At 37.2% G+C, this 13876-nt stretch overlaps 1 long non-coding RNA gene and 1 pseudogene across 1 annotated transcript; one reads left to right on the top strand and one right to left on the bottom strand.

Annotated features, from left to right (window-relative positions):
* Window positions 1–3180: 3180 nt before the first annotated feature.
* LOC148199541 (uncharacterized) lies at window positions 3181–13136 on the top strand. Its single transcript, XR_015785528.1, has 3 exons — window positions 3181–3433; window positions 12461–12527; window positions 12612–13136. It is a non-coding gene; the product is annotated as an uncharacterized LOC148199541 (long non-coding RNA).
* Window positions 10919–11916, bottom strand: LOC148199542 (uncharacterized; annotated as a pseudogene).
* Window positions 13137–13876: the final 740 nt, after the last annotated feature.

The following is a 13876-nucleotide window of genomic DNA, read 5'->3' as shown; positions in this document are numbered from 1 at the left end:
GCATTAATAGAGAAATTACAAAGAGTTTCAGAACTTTACTCTCAACCATAGTGAAATGGAGTTCTAGCTACACATATACATCACAGAAGCGATAAATGATGGATTGGACGGTGGAAAGTGGTGGTTTTCCACCATGGAAGCACTTAGACACAAGCTGGACGTGAGCTGCAGAGTTCCCCCTGGTCTCTCCCCTTCTCTGGATCAGTTTCGTGACATTTTAAAGAGAAGGACCTTAAGTGAATTCTCGCTGGACGACAGGACTCCACTCGCTGGGCGAGTGACCACTACTCGCTGGGCGAGTGAGCACGGCTCGCTGGGCGAATGAGCACGGCTCGTTGGGCGAGTGAACACTTCTCGCTGGGCGAGTGGGCACTGCTCGCTGGGCGAGGAGCTGGCTCGCTGGCTGAGCTATTTGATCCTTCTGACTGAGCGAGTGACGCACTCCAAATCTTTGATATTATCCAATCCTTATTCTACTTCGAAATAAACATACAAAAGCATCAAAACACATTTAAACATTCAAAACTATACTTACATCAACATTTATATACTTTTCATGAGAATAAACACTTAAATTACTCAAAAGCACAACATTTTAAGTAACAAATACAAGTAAAGTTCACACTTATCAATGTGAACTTTAGTTGTTGAATGAAAAAGGTAAAATAAAAAGAGAATGATGAGAAGGAAGTGTAAAGTCACGTAAAAGTAAGGAAGAAGGAGAGAAAAAGTAAGAGTTTGGTGAGAAATGAGTGGTTCCAAGTGGGAGCTACTTGGAAGTGAGAAAAAAAATGTAATTTAATGGTTTTGGGGTCCACTTGAAAGTGTAGATAGAAGGAATGTGTTTATAGTAAAAAGGGGGTGTATTAGAATTAGGTGTTTTCTTTGATGTTGGGTATTAATTAAAAAGTGGGGTGCACTAGAAATGTTGTTCTAGTTGATGGAAGTGTGAAATTACTAATTTCATAGGGGTGCATCAGTAGGAAGAATAATTAAATTAATTTATTTAATTATTTGTGATTTTAACTAATTGTTGGTGAATGAATTTGGTTGACTTTGTGCATGATGGTGATCTACTTATGGTTGTGATGGTAAAATCGTGAGAGCAAGCGTTCTGTCATTTCCTTAGAAATTTTGTCGAATCGATGGTGTTCGTATTACGATACGATAGTGTGTAGAGTCTCTACTGAGACTGAGGTTCGAGTGTCACCCTTTCCTCGTGCGCGGGGACTAGAGAGGGTTGGATGTCTCGCCCAATGACTTCGGCTCGTGTGAGTATAGTGCTCGGTGGGTGCGCCTAACCAAAGTTTTTACTCGTAATTCCTTGAAGAGTCGGGGAGATAGGTCTGAAGTTGCGATGGAAGACGGCTCGAATCGCCCTGTTTTGCGAAACAGGTTTGGTACGACAAAATTCAAGGAAAACAACAGAAGCTCGTGGAAATGATTTGAGTCGCGAGTATAATACTGTGACGTATTGTAATGTTGTGACTTTGATAGTCTGAGTGGTGATGATCTAAGTTATGAGTTGAATATTATGTTGTATTGTAAGGTTGTGACTCGGATAATCTAAGTTATGATATTTTGATATTGAAATTATATGCTATGTTAGGTTCTTCTTTACTCACCCTTTCCTTTTGTGGTTGTGGTTCCACCTACGATGATCGTACTTGTACGGGAGTAGATGGCATTGCAGATGAGGAAGAGATGAAGTAGCACGACGAGAGTTATGGGAATAACTATGGGGGACTTATCATGTTTTAAAGTAATTTTATGAATTTGATATTTGTAAGGTTTTAACCTTATGTTGTAAGACGCTTAAACTTTTGATGGTTTAGTTCTGCGATGTTAATTTTAAAAAAAAACTGGCGTAAAATTTTGGATTTTGTTATTTTCTAGTGACACTCCGTAAGGGGTGTTACAAAATCCACCTTAACCCTAACCCTAACCCGCTTGAGAGGGTACTTTACGGGTTGTGACTTTTTTCTAGCCGTCACTTGAGGGGACTTCATAAAAGAAGGCATTTTCAAGAGTGGGTTAAGACTGATCCTAGGCCATGGGTCAAATTAACAACTCAATGCACCTATGGAAGGAGGTGTCAAAAGTTTGCTATCTCATTTTCTCACTTCTCATTCGTACTAATTTACCAAATTAGTTGTTTTCCATTTTTATTTTCTCTATAACTTTTATGAATTTTATCATTATACCTTTAAATTCTTGCGAAGAATGAAAAATACTTCTTATTTAGTATATTATAAGTGAAGCTTAGCATTTACATAAGACAAAGAAAATACTTTTTATAACAACTAATTATCCTAGTTATAATCCATCATGTATAAAAAAGAGTACGGTGACATAATTATAAATAATTATAAATATGGTAACACTTTTATAACGGCTATATTTATAACAACTATAAAAAGTGGATGCGATGCCATTTTTATAATAAAAAATAAAACTTTCTATATTGATTTTAGTTATAAAAGTATAGAAAGTATACGTCGTGACATTTTTATAATAAATAAGAAAACTTTTTATAGTGATTCTAATTATAACTTATATAGAAATTTGACATAACGACATTTTTGTAATAAATAAAAAAATTTTCTATATTAATTTTAATTATAATAGTTATAGAAATTAGTTTTTTATTTTTGTTTATTTGAAAACTATTCAATTCCTCACAAAACCCTAGCATCGCCAAAACTGCTAAAACAAATTTTGTTTATATTCTTTACCTATTTGGAAATTTATGTTTTAGTGATGATTTGGATTTTACTATTACGTGTGTTGAGATAATTTGAAGATATCTTATTTGCTTGGTAGAAACGATTTTGATGAAATCCAAGAAAGATTGAAAAAGAAAGATTTTACTGTTTGAAATATTTTTTTATACCAATTTTGTATTTAATTGATGTAAAAAGTGTTAACATAAATAAAGAACGCTTATATAAAAAAAATATTATTCATGAATATGTGAAACAATAAATAATGTTTATTTAAAAAATTACTATGATAATAAATAACACTTTTTGAGAAAAGTACTATTTATAAGTAATTAATATTATTTTTTTAATATATAATTTAAAATAGAGAAAAAAATATCCTCTAAAAAATGCTGTCTATTACAATAGATAACATTTCTTTGTGTAAGTCCTATTTGGTGTTTAAAAAAATTTTGAAAAATGGTTTTTAGTTTAGAGGTATCTTCATGCTTCTTTTACGTTCTCCTCCTTTTTTTTTTCGTTTCCTTGGTTTTTGTTTTCCTCGTTCAACATCGTGCTCGTATTCGCTCGTTTGGCTTATGGTTCGAATAGGATCGTTCAGCTTCTTGCTTCGTTTCGTTCGTTCGGCTTCGTGCTTGGTTTCGCTTCATGCTTGGTTTCGCTCGTTTCTCTTGGTGCTTCGTTTTGCTCTGTTCGTGTACTGGGTTTAGGTATGTTCCCTCCTTCTTTTCTCTTTTGCTTTCTCTTTTTTAAAACCCTAGAGGCACGAAAGTGAGGGTTGCAGAGTATTTTGTTACTGCAATGAGGGTATTAAACTGGCGGAAGTTCATTGGGGGTAAGGAATGGTAAGGATAATAGAGGCTTGAAGGTTTTTGGTGTCGGGGTATTGACCGTGAGAAGAGCTAGAACTGGGTATGGGGAAGTTAACCTTTGTGTGTTTCGACTTCTTGCTTGAATGAGTGTTGATAATATGATTGATTCTGCATTGTCTAAGTCTCACATTGTTACTCTGCTTTTGATAATGGTTGGTTAATATTGGAATTTGATTCGATGATAAAATATAGTTGGATGGAGAATCTATCATTTTGAATGGTATGCTCTGCTAATGATTTCTTTTATTTTTATTTGAATTGCATTGTTATGTCGTGGTTGACATTAAGCTACTCTGCCATTGTTATCATGCTATTTACAATATACTGAAAGTAATTATAGTTTTATTTTGTTATAAAAACATTAGATATATGTTGTGTTCATGTTTTGATTCGTGACAGGCTTGATGCAATGCATGCAGTATCAATTTGATATGCTAAAGTTGTATGGGTGATTGCCAAGGTTTATCATGGCTGTGAGTGTGGTAATTCTGTTGACTATACGAGATTATTGAATCATGGTCTGTTGCTTTCACTGGTCTGGTCACATGATGTATGCGTGTGTGATGGGTTGTTTCTGAAAATTTTATGTTTTTCCTTGAGTTATGAATGAGAATGTTCGTATGGTTTTAGGATATAATGTGGTATGTAGTACAAATGGTTCGAGTCAGAAATGATCTGCATATGTTTGCTGCTTAAGTGTGAATGTGACTGTCTTACCGAAGTCTATGTTTCTGAACAATAAAATTAGTGTTACGCTCTATTCATAAATTTGGAATGTTTAAAATGCGTTTTCGAGAAACTAGAGTTATACATGAACCAATTTATGTGATGATTTCCTGTCTAGCGGCCTAAATAATTTATGGATTAACTTGAGTGATATTTTTTAACAAGACCTATGTGGAGGTATTTATCTCAATAATGAATGTTAATTGGAATGCATAAAAACATATTTTCTGTTCACTATTTTGTTTTAAAGAGTTAATATGTTTATAAATGTTATATTGGTATGATTTTGGGTGTCAATAAGGAGTAGATTAATTAGGAGGGATGCTTTTAAATGATAAATTGCTGGAAGTTTTGTGCTTTGAGGTGGTAAATGGTCTTCTCTGAAATTATTGGTGTGAAAGAATTTCCAGTGCATGCTTAAGTTTATTTCAGAACTTAACTCGTAGATGATTGAATGATAAGAGTGAACTAGGTTTTAAATTGTTCTAGGTGGTGAAATTGCTGTGAACATTTCTGGTGGGTTGAAGGTTGTTCAGTATAATCTAAGGGCTTTACTCAACTTGCTGATATATGAATACTCTGGATGTTGGCCCTGCTGTATTGTTAAACATTAGGTTGTTGAGGCATGATCATAAACTAGTATTATGTTGCTTCAACACTCTGAATCAGTATAGATGTTCTGACTTTTGATTGAAAATGACGTGAGAACACTCAACTTGAATAACAAAACTTGATTTCACGGTCTGAAATGTGTGACAGTGTGTCATATTGCTCTGTGATAACTTGTTTTGTAAGGGTTAATGGTCCCAGGGATCAATTATGGGTAGTAGGTGGAGTGATTTTATGTAAATTCTGTTTAAGTTAGCATGTACAGGTGTTGTAATGATTACGATTTGGACTATGCTGTTGTTAATGTGTGTAGTACAGTATAGTGATTCTAAATAATTGGTTGGAAGTATATATTATAAGGACCAGATTATATACCTACGCTGTTTAAACCTCTTGAAACATGTATACATATATTGTGTTTTTAGAATTAATAGAATCTGATTGACGTGTGTTGATGTTACAACATGAATTACTTTGTTTGTATAAAAGGGTGAAGGGGAGTCTATTTCTGTAGCTGTAATGTTCCAGTCAACAATTCATCAGCCTTGTTGGCGGGTGCTTTAATGCCGCTGTCACTGCAGTCAGTTGTTGTAACCTCTGCAATTTGTTGCTGTTCCCTCCATAAGCTACCATATTTTCTTTGGTCAAGATTAAGAGTGTTTCGTGAATTGCACTAGCCGTCGTTCTCGCTGTTTGCCGTGAGGGGAAATATTTTTCAACCCCTGTAGAGAACTTTCTTTTTGGGCTAGAGTTTAGCCCATACTTCTTGTGATACAATGTTAAGTATCACCTTTTTGGAGTAGTTCAGCAGAGAACTTTGGACCTCTAACCTGTCTTTGGCCTTTTGATGCCATCATAAGTCCCAATCTTTGGTGTTTTTGGTTTCTGTCAATGCTTTGTTATAACAACTCATTGAGAGTTGCTTTATGAGACTGCTCGCTGATTTGGCTCGTTCGATGTTAGGGGTTTTAGATTTGTCCCCAAGTACGAATCGATTCTCACTAGTTCTTTCACCTTCACGTTCTGTCATTGACGTGCATATGCCGTTCAGTCGTGAGGGGAAGAAAAGTTTCAGCCGCTACAGGGTAGTTAGTCCCTGAAGGTTTGTTGCTGTTTCAGCTGTTGTAGGGTGGTTAAGTCCCTATAGCTTTTTTGCTGTTAGCCACTGCAGACAGTTCAGTTTCTGCAGGTTCGTTGTTGTTAGGGCAGTTAAGTCCCTTAAGGTTTGTTGTTGTTCAGGGTGGTTAAAGTCCATACAGGTTTATGGTTGTTAGCCTTTGAAGGCCTCCCATATGTTACTTGTGAGAAATAGAGAAGATTGGGAGAAAATATCCCTTGTGTGTTTTGCATACACATAGGGTAGTTTATTTATATTGTAAGATATGGGCCAATGCCCTTAATACAGAATAGGCTGAGCCCAAATAACAGAAACACACATCTTAACATCTAACACTCCCCCTTAAGCTAGAGCATATAAATCATATGTTCCAAGCTTGTTACAAAGATAATCAATTCTAGGTCCTCGTAAGGACTTAGTGAATATGTCTTCCAACTGGTTGCTTGAGTTAACGAACTCAGTCTTGATATCTCCGGATATGATTTTTTCTCGAATGAAATGGCAATCAACTTCAATGTGCTTGGTTCTCTCATAGAAGACAGGGTTAGAGCTAATATGGAGAGCAGCTTGATTATCACATATAAGTGTCGGGTTAGAGCTAATATGGAGAGCAGCTTGATTATCACATATAAGTGTCGTGTGAGTGACATCTCCAAATTTCAGTTCACTAAGCAATTGTTTAAGCCACACAAGCTCGCAAGTAGCTGATGCCATAGCTCTATATTCTGCTTCTGCACTGGACTTTGCCACAACACTTTGCTTCTTACTTTTCCAAGATATCAGGTTGCCACCAATAGAGACACAATATCAGAAGTAGACCTCATATCAGAAGGGGAACCAGCCCAATCAGCATCTGAATAGCAAACGATTTTTGTATCGTTGTTAGGGCCATATAACAAACCTTTTCCAGGTGATCCTTTAATATACTTCAGTATGCGAACAATGCATCCCAATGGTCTTCACATGGGGAGTTTAGAAATTGACTCACCACACTAACTGCGAAGGAAATGTCAGGATGCGTAACAGTAAGATAGTTTAATTTACCAACTAATCTTTTGTACCGTTCAGGATCTGAGAAAGGCTCCCCCTGATTTGGTAGGAGTTTGATGTTAGGGTCCATAGGTGTTTCAACAGATTTATAGTTCATTAACCCTATTTCCTCCAAGATGTCTAACACATACTTCCTCTGAGATATGACAATACTATCATTGGATTGTGCTACTTCAATACCCAAAAAGTATCGGAGTTTGCCAAGATCTTTGGTTTGAAAATGATGACAAAGGTGTTGTTTCATCTGAGTGATGCCAAGATAGTCGCTTCCTGTGAGAATAATATCATCGACATACACTATTAAGTAGATACATCCAGCACTTGAGTGGTGATAGAACACTGAATGATCCGCTTCACTGCGAGACATACCAAATTGTTGAATAACACAGCTGAATTTACCACACCAGGCCTGAGGAGACTGTTTTAGGCCATATAAGGATTTGCGAAGACGACATACCAATCCAGATGACTCCCCTTGAGCAACAAAGCTAGGCGGTTGCTCCATATAAATTTCTTCATGCAAATCACCATTAAAGAAAGCATTTTTGACATCAAGTTGGTAAAGAGGCCATTGTCAAAGAGCGACCATGGCAATGAATAGGCGAACAGAGGTCATTTTTGCCACTAGAGAAAAAGTATCACCATAATCCAAACCAAAAATCTGTGTGTACCCTTTGGCAACCAGTTGAGCTTTCAAACGATCAATTGTGCCATCATGGCCAACCTTGATAGCATACACCCACTTGCAACCAACAACAGGCTTTCCAGATGGTAATTGGACACACTTCCAAGTTCCACTTTTCTGTAAAGCACTTAATTCATCTAGCATAGCTTGACGCCAGCCAGGATGAGTTAAGGCATCACCCACAGACTTGGGAATTGACACAGAAGAAATGGATGAGAGACATGTAAAAAGATGGAGATAATATGTGGTAACTAAGAACAGTATAATGGGGGGAAGGGTTACGGGTAGAGCGTATACCTTTACGGAGGGCAATTGGCAGGTCAAACTCATTTGCTGGAGCCGGAGGAGACACAGGAGGCGGCACTGGAAGTGAGTCATGAGGGAGACAATTGCGGCGACTATAAACCTGAAGGGTGGTGGTGAAGGACAATCATGTGGTGAATGAGAGTCTAAAGAAGGAGGAGACAAAATGGGTGGAGCATCACCAGGAGGATCACATATAAGAGGAATATCAACAGTAACAGGTAGAGGTACAAAACTAGAAGATAGATGTGAAAAGTAAAAAGAAGATTCATCAAAAGTGACATCAGCAGAGATAAAATGACGATTGAGGGAAGGGGAAAAACACTTATAGCCTTTTTGTGACCGTGGAAATCCTAAGAAGACACATTTGTGAGACCTAGGAGATAACTTATCAAGACCAGGACTAAAATCATGAACAAAACATGTAGACCCAAAAACTCTAAGAGGTAATGGATGCAGAGGGTCTTGAGGAAATAAGGATTTTGTTATCTAGAACGGAAGATGGCATGCGGTTGATAAGATAACATGCCGTGAGAACTGCATCACCCCAAAAACGTGAGGGTACTTGACCATGAATTAGAAGTGTACGAGTTGTTTCAATAAGGTGTCTATTCTTGCGCTCAGCCACCCCATTTTGTTGAGGGGTATAAGTACATGAGGTTTGGTGAAGAATGCCATGAGAAGCCATAAAATGTTTAAACGGTTGAGAAAGGTATTCACGACCATTATCACTGCGTAAATTTCGAATAAAAACCCCAAAACTGTGTTTTTATTTCATTGAAAAAAGATTGGAAAATAGAAAACAACTCAGAACGATTCTTCATTAAAAACAACCAAGTACATCTGGAATAGTCATCAATGAAGGTAACAAAATACTGAAAACCTAAAGTGGACTTAATACGACTAGGTCCCCAAATGTCAGAATGAACCAATGAAAAGGGGGACGACGCCCCGTTGTGAGACACTACGAGGAAAGGAACTACAAGTATGCTTCCCTAACTGACAAGACTCACACGACAAACTTGATAATTTTGACAACCTCGGGACAAGTTGTTGTAGTTTGGCAAGACTAGGATGACCTAACTGAGTATGAAGAAGGGATGGTGACTCCATGATTACGCCAACATGTGGAGAAGGGCGGAGATGATAAAGGCCATGAGACTCACATCCTGTGCCAATCATGTGTTTCGAACTCCGGTCCTGCAACCAAACAAAATCTTTAGTAAATGAAATAACACAATTAAGAGTACGAGTTAGACGACTAATGGACAATAAGTTGAAGGGAGACCCAGGGACATAAAGTACATGATCAATGGATATTGATGGAAAAATATTAACAGTACCAACACCATGAGATGAAACTCTAGACCCATCAACCATTGTTACTGAGGGTAAATTATCCGGACATGACAAGGAAGAAAACAAGGACTTGTTACCAGTGATATGATCGATGGCGCCTGAGTCAAGGACCCAAGGTACGAGGGAGTGAGAGTGAGTCAGACCAACAAAAGGTGTACCTGTACATGCAACAGATGCAGATGTAGTGAAATTAGAGTGCTGACGATCCTCATACCATCTGAGAAATTCGTTAAAGATTGCAAGTTTTTCTACAGTATTAGATGAAGTAGGATGGTCTGCAGACGATGATCGGGGAGGTGGATCAGAATTAGCCATTGCTACAGGTCGAGGAGGACTTCCATGAAGCGCATAACATCTATCAATTTTGTGGCCTAACTTGCCACAGTAGTCACATTTTGGACGTCCTTTACTTGGCTTGCGAGACCGACTTCGATCATCACGTTGGGCAGCCATAACAGAGGAATCATCAGTATGAGGAGATGTCTCAGTGATGGGTTTGCTCGGTATACGCAAAAGAGCAGAACAAGTAGAAGTAAAGTTGGGTATGACAGGAGAACCCAAAATCTGATCACGGACATGAGAGACATCATCAGGAGTCCGTATAATGCCAACAACATGAAGAACTTTGATCGTTGTTCCAATTCTTCAGCAGGAGTGGAAGCAGGAGGTAATATATCATTAAAATCATGAAGAAGGGCATGAATTTTACCCAAATATTCTGCCATGGGACCAAGATTGCGCGGACCAATAACAGTTAATAGGTCCTGACAAACACCATAAAGACGTTGAGTGTCATTTGTGTATAACAACTTCGCTTGTGCCCATACTTCTGAACATGTTTCATATGATCAAAACATTTGTTTCAGTGAGGAGTGAATGGTGGACTTTATAACAATGCATAACTGAGCATCAATTTTCATCCAGCGGGAAGTGTCATATATGGTAGCAGTAGTCACATTTTGAGTAAGGTGATCTAAGTACCCCTGACTCTTCAACCAAAGTTTGATGTCGGACGCCCATTTTGCATAATTTGTGCCATCTAACTTGTCAATGGACAAGTGTACATTCACATAATTGGTATATATTGAGGATCAGAAGATGAGCCACCAACAGAGGTGTTTGTAGACGAGGAAGACGCCATGGAGAGGGAGAAACCCTAAAAATTCAAAGTGCTCCGATTGACGCAACGACCACAGATCCAGAAAGAGGGCGAGGATGCAATCACGGCGGTTCTGATCGGCGGCAGAACTCTCCGGCAACGCACGGCGGGAAGTGGTGGCAGCGGTGACTGTTGCGGCAGCGCATGGAGGTGCGTGGGTGGTCCGTTCGTCGCGATCTTCGTACCACGGTGGTCGCCTGACCGAGACGATTCCGATGGTGTGGTCGTCGGATGCCAGGTATGAGTTTATTCTCTGCCACGTTTTATTTTCTTTTTATTCCAAATTTGCACACAAGTCCCTAATTTCTTCAATGTTTACACTTCAGAAGGAACACTGAAATTAGGGTTGCTTAGATGGCGCGAGTTGCTGCGCACATCTCTCTTACGTCTGGAGGTTGATGACTTGCGAGCATGGGGATAGTGGCTTCGTGATGGGTTTTTTGTGTCTCTGGCTTCTTGGTTTGATTCCTGCAGGTTTTTGGAGGTTGACGCGTTGGCTTGCACGAGGTGGTCCAGTGAAGATGAAACCGCCATCTGGTGGCTCTGGTTTTCTCTCTCGACGATGACGGCGCGATTTGAAGGAGATGTGGGTGGCGCTTCCACTTCACCAGGTAATGGCGGCAGCTCAAAATTCACAGCACCACCATGACTACTACACTGCTGAATTCCACCTTTTTGAATAGTCTGCATAGAGTTGAAGTCACCATAGCATATTTGGCCACCATTATTAGCCTCAGCAGAATGTGTGGATGGTTGTTTTGGAAGATTCAAACACCCAGTAAGAGCAATTTCTTCAAGCAAAGTACCTGGATCAGAAACATCTGTGTTTGATAGCCTTGAATTATTCTCCAGAGAAGGATCAAAAGCTGTTCAAACTTGATCTGGATTACTGCTCTCAATCCCAGATTCAGAACCGGGGTTTTGGTTGAGGAAATTTGCATAAACTAGTGGAAGATCAATATTTGGTCCATCACTCATCCCTGATGAGGAGCTAGAAGCTGCAAAAGTCCTTATTCTGGGATCATAAGAATGCCCAACAGGGTTATTATTATGATCTGTAGCATTCCCAGAAGGTGATGATGATGAAGTTTTGGAAGTGAAACCTCAAAATTATTTTGTTCAACCTCAAAATTCTTCATTGGAGCCCCTTTGATTTGGGTTTCGCCTTCTTGGACCTCATTGCGGTGTTCCTTATGAACCCTAATTTTAGTGTTCCTTCTGAAGTGTAAACATTGAAGAAATTAGGGATTTGTGTGCAAATTTGGAATAAAAAGAAAAGAAAACGTGGCAGAGAATAAACTCATACCTGGCATCAGACGTGGGCTGGCCGTTAGCGGCGTCAAACAAAAGTTAACGCCATCCAAAATTAGGGACTATTTATAATAGTTTAAAACTATGAGGACTAAAAGCCATCAAAGTTTCGAGTAGGGACTAAATCCAAAATCGTGTGATACTTAAGGGACTAAAAACATATTTAACCCTTAATTTTAGCATCACAAGCTCAACAATTTTTTTATGTCACTGGTTTGATTGATGTCAATTGGTCAATTGTGTTTTTGACTAATAAAATAAACGATCTTTCCAATGATGAAATAGAAGATGAAGATACTAATATTGAAGATGATCTTTGTATGAAATATCATAGGATGATCATCCAATAACAGATGATATCTTGTATAGGAGAGATGATCATGACGAAGGAATTTGGATAAATCTATCATTTTGTGTCCATAAGAAACCTAAGTCTTTAAAGTTCACTTCAAAGAAGAAAATGTTGGATTTATAAATTTTTATTTGTATGTTTATCCTTTTTTACTTATGTTATCATTTTTATTATCTGAATCACTTTTATTATAGGTAAATGACAACTATTACTGAAGATGGTATTCTTTCTCCCAACAAAGCTGAAGGGAACAAATTAAAGGTTATATACATATTTTATTTTTTGGTATATTAGATATGTTACTTTCCTAATTATTGTTCAATATGTACTTATTCATATTATTAGGTTTCATGGAATGCAAAAGGTCAACCCATTACCTGGTGACACAAACTTCATCAGTTAAACTTCATCAGTTATCTTGGATCCATTGCTCGATCAAATGTGTCTATAACTTGTGATAATTTGAAAGATTCAAGTTTGGATGCCTATAAAGAGATCATTTGGAATGATATACAATTAATGTTTACTACTTAAATCTACTTATTTTAAAGTATGTGTTATGATTTCCAAACTTTTTTTACTAATTTTTTTTTTTTGGATAGCTAACTTTCAATGTAGATACATGTCACAAGACGTATGTATTAAGGGAGACATGGTTGTTGCTTAGGAGTTTTAGGACTTCCTTGGCCCATAAATATCTAAAGGAGGACAATGAAGATTATTTAGAGAATCCTCCTAATCAACCTCCTGTGAAGTATGCATCCATGATTAGTGTGAATATTTGGAGATAGTTTATTGCAAAACGTATGGATAAAAGTTTCAAGGTAATGTATACTATCTAAATACAATATATATTTATCCTTTAATTCTTTTGTTGGAAGTCTCACATCAACTAGAGATAAGACCAATTTAGAGTATATAAGTGGGTAAACCTCATCTTATAATCTGGTTTTGTGGGGGTTGAGGTTCTCTTTAATTCTTCAATACTTACACATGAAGAGTAAACTTTTTAGGTTGTATGTAATATTTAAAATAGCAGTCATCTTGCTTCCTTCTATTCTATGAAGCACATATACTCAATATGGAATTAGGACGGTACAGGGACACAACAATGATTTTCAAATTTAGGATACATTAGCAAAAAGTTGTTAAATAATTTATATAAATGTAGAATATTGATAAATAAAGAGACATTGATCATTTATCATTAATTGAAAACTATGATGACAATTTTGCAAAAGACATGTGATTATAACAATAAAATATAATTTTTTTTAATTACTTAATTATGATTGGAAATCTAGTAGACTATCAAGTATCAGTATAATTAAAGGATAGAGCATTGTATTTTACAAAGCATTATTACACAACATATGTTAATATGACATTCTATTATTCAACCATAGATTAATGCACTATTCTTTTATTAAGATTTTATCCATACGTTTCCGATCTTTACACAGATGTATTAGTTTCAACTTTGATAATCCTTTTTATTTTATTTTATTACAATGATTGGCTGAATGACAGTTTGTTGTTAGTGATTCTGGCCTAGGTGCACCTATAGGATTTGGTGGTTATGTACAGCATTCTTCGTCAGTTTTGAGTTC

The sequence above is a fragment of the Vigna umbellata genome, chromosome 4, assembly GCF_029865625.1.
Source record: "Vigna umbellata cultivar VRB3 chromosome 4, Vumbellata_1.0, whole genome shotgun sequence".
In the NCBI taxonomy this organism is placed as follows: domain Eukaryota; kingdom Viridiplantae; phylum Streptophyta; class Magnoliopsida; order Fabales; family Fabaceae; genus Vigna; species Vigna umbellata.
Note: the sequence above shows the minus strand (reverse complement) of the source record. Positions and strands in the feature narration are given on the sequence as shown.